This window comes from Tamandua tetradactyla, chromosome 25 (assembly GCF_023851605.1).
Source record: "Tamandua tetradactyla isolate mTamTet1 chromosome 25, mTamTet1.pri, whole genome shotgun sequence".
NCBI lineage: Eukaryota > Metazoa > Chordata > Mammalia > Pilosa > Myrmecophagidae > Tamandua > Tamandua tetradactyla.
The window spans coordinates 34,157,709-34,161,559 of NC_135351.1; the positions used below are offsets into that span (position 1 = coordinate 34,157,709).

Here is a 3,851-nt window from a genome sequence, read left to right on the forward strand (position 1 = left end):
CTGCATGTGTCATCCTCTTATAAAGGACTCCAGTAAGAGTATTAAGACCCACCTGGAGCACCCCTCAACTGAAATAACCAAATCAAAAGGTCTCACCCACATTATATACTTACAGGAATGGATTAACTTTAAGAACGTGATCTTCTGGGGTCCATAAAGCTTCAAATCATCACATATATTAAGAAAACCCTGGGTGAGCATGAGAAAGAATTTGAAAGTATAAAAGAAATCATAAATTATGGGAATGAAAGGCAAAATAGAAGAGAGTAAAACACTAGAGGCATACAGCAGCAGACTTGAACAAGCAGAAGAAAGAATCAGCAAACTATAAAACAAGGCAGTCAAAATCTTACAGACAGATGAACAGAAAGGAATCCAAGGGAATAAAGCAGCATCCAAGGGGAAAAGTACTTAAATGTTGTTGGGCAGGAAATGAAAGCTCATAGATCAGCCTCAAGCCATAGTGTTGGGTAGCAGCCCTGGAAAAGGAACATAGCTGTCAACCAACAAGTGCATACCAATCAGGGGAGGGGGCCAGGTAAGTCAAATCGAAAGAGGAGAAGGTGGAAGGGGTCCAGGAAAAGCTAGTGAAATGCCCATCCCAGTCTCTTTCCTGTGGTTCTCCACCTCAAGAGGACCAAATGAGAGGAAGTACAGTGCCCTGCAGCTTGACATTGGACTCTCCCACTAAGCAAAGCTTGGTCACAAGCCCCTGAAGCCTGGCAAGGCCACCTCCAAAGGAGTCCCCACAGATGCCATACTAAAAGCCAAAATGGTTGCTCCAAGGAAGCCCACACCACACAGCTAATAAGGTTTGGGGGCCAATCCTCTGTGAGAAAGGAGTACGGGGACCCCAGCAAGAGCCAACTCCAGGACCACTGTCAATGGCACTGCACAGGGTTCACCACCCTTGCCATAAATTATTATCTGTATTTGGAAAAATATCGGCCAGAAAAAAAAAATTGATAGTTTTCTTCCTTGTGGTAAGTAAACAAGAACAGATTGACTTTCTACGTACTATGAACATCTGGAGATTAATACGCGGAGATTTCTGGAAGATAATAAGAGCCATTTCCCTCAATCCAATGAACAATGCGTTTTCATTGAATATAAGGATTTTAAGATGATATATCATTAGTATTCAGCACTCTTCATTGTAGTTGGAGTTAATGACACTGAGAATGAGATGGCTATTTATGAATTCATCCATAACTTTGTGGAAGTTTTATGAATACTTCAACCAAGAGAATAAATTAGATGCAGTATTTAATTTGATAAAGTACACATCATTTTGGATGAGATGGTGTTAAATCATTGCACCATGGAGACTTACTGGGCAAGAATTCTTGCCCCTCTACTAAGTTTTATAAGATGTCAGAAAGCTGAATAATGGAAGGCCTGGCCAGACAACACTGTTTTGTAGAAATGCAAATGTCACAAAATACTTCTCAACATCTATAACCCAAAAGAACGTGGAAGACCACACATTGCAAAACGGGGTATCTTTCCAGAGACATAATAAATAGGCATTTTCCATATTATCTAAATAGAAAACAAAATTGCATTTTAAAATATGATGCATAAGGAGAGTTTTTATCTAAACTGAGAAATGTTTTATTTTCTAAGTGTAGGCATTTTTCTCACTTTAAAATTTGGGAATGTAAACTATTAAAAAATTTTATTGTGGTAACATATATGTAACACAAAAGCTGCCATTCTAGTCATTTTTAAGTGCACAATTCAGTGGAAGTAATTCTACAAAGCGGTTTGATGTCATCACTCCCTTCCATTTACTAAAATCTTTTCATCACCCAAAAGCAGAAACTCTTTACCAATTAAACAATAATTCCCCACCCTCCTTACCCTCAGCCCCTGGTAACTTGCCTCTAATATACTTTTTGCTCTCCGAAATTTCTTATTCTAAATGCTTCATATGGAATCATATACTACTTGCCCTTTTGTGCATGGCTTGTTTCGCTCAAATAGTGTTTTCTATATTGCAGCACATCTAACTTCTTTCCTTTTTCAGTGGTGGGATAGACTACATCTTATTGGTATCCATCCGTCCATTCATGGACAATTGTATTGTATCCATCTTTTGGCTATTGTAAGCAATGCTGTTATAAACATTGGTATACAACTAAAAAAAACTTACACATGAAGAATAGATAGAGAAAAGAATTGAAAAAAATGAGAAGGGTGTCAGGGATTTGAATGACAGGATAAAGTGCACAAACTTACATATCATGGTTGTCCCAGAAGAAGAAAAAGTGCAGAAAGAATATTTGAGTAAATAATCTAAAAATTGCCAACTCTTATGAAAGACATAAATATACACATCCAGAAGCACAATTTACTCCAAACAGAATAAATCCTAATAGACCATCCCTGAGACACATACTAATCAGAATGTCAAATGCAAAAGATAGAGAGAATCCTGAAAGCAGCAAGAGAAAAGCAATTCATCACTGTGCCACTTTGAAACTATTATGTCACCCAGAAAATCCATGTTTTAATCCTGATCCAATCTTGTGGGGCCAGATCTATTGTTTAGGGTGGCAAACTTTGATTGGATTGTTTCCACGGAGATGTAACACACCAGGTTGTGGGTGTGACCTTCAGGTTAGATTAGTTGTATGGAGATGTGACACACCTAATTGTGGGTGTGGCCTTCTGATTAGATGGAGGTGTAACTCCACCCATTCAAAGTGGGTTTGATTAGTTTGCTAAAGTCATTTAAGAGGGGAAACATTTTGAAGAAACCTCAGATTCAGATGCTTAGAGAACAGTTGTTTCAGAGCCTACAGAGATGCAGATGTTTGGCAGTGCAGAAACCCCAGGAGATGCCAACAGCTGAGAGAGCCGGCAGAAGCTAGACAGTTGCTTCAGAGCCGACAGAGATGCAAATGTCTGAGGAAGACTGGAGCACCACCAGAGAGCAGATGCCTAGACCTGGACGCTTGGAGGTGCAGAGCCAGGAGATGTTACCTTGTGCCTTCCCATTAAATGCTAAGCAAGCCAGAATCCAGAACTGTGTATTCAAGGAGTTAAGTGAGGGCCCACAGACACTTTGAGAGGAAAAACTGATGTCAGAAGCTGTAAGCAATGGAACCAGGAGCAAGGGCCAGCTGAAACCAGCCGTATGTCTTGCCATGTGACATCCATCAACCTTCCTTGAGTCAAAGTATCTTTCTGTGGGTGCCTTAGTTTGGCATTTTTATGGTCTTAGAACTGTAAACTCGTAATTTAATAAATTTCCTTTTAAAAAGCCATTTCATTTCTGGTATATTGCACTCCAGCAGCATTTAACAAATAAAACAGTTACATACAAGCTAACCGCAATAAGGCTAGGAACTGATTTTTTTATCAGAAACCATGGAGATGAGAGGGCAGTGCTATGATATATATAAGGAACTGAAAAAGAAAAATTGCCAGCCAATAATTATGTGTCTGACAAAACTGTTCTTCAAAAATGAAGGTGAATTTTAAATATTCATGATAAACAGAAACTGAGAGACTTTGCCAACAAGAGACCCGCCCTACAAGAAATACTAAAGGGAGTTCTGCAGGCTGAAAGGAAAAGGCAGGAGAGAGAGGTTTGGAGGAGAGTGTAGAAAGGAAGAATATCAGTACAAGTAACTAAAAGGATAAAAAGAAAAACAAAATAAGATATGACATATAAAACCAAGGGATAAAATGGTTGAAGTTAGAACTGCCTCCACAGTAGTAGCATTGAATGTTACAGAATTGAACTCCCTAATCAAAAGACGCAAATTAGGAGAATGGTTAAAAAAATGAAAGATCCAACTACATGCTGTCTATGAGAGACTCATCTTAGTCAAAAAGACACA

The 3,851-nt window shown here is 38.9% G+C and overlaps 1 pseudogene; it reads left to right on the plus strand.

Moving 5' to 3' along the window:
* Positions 1-884: 884 nt before the first annotated feature.
* LOC143668984 (AP-4 complex subunit sigma-1 pseudogene) lies at positions 885-1,390 on the plus strand (annotated as a pseudogene).
* The last annotated feature ends 2,461 nt before the right edge of the window (positions 1,391-3,851 follow it).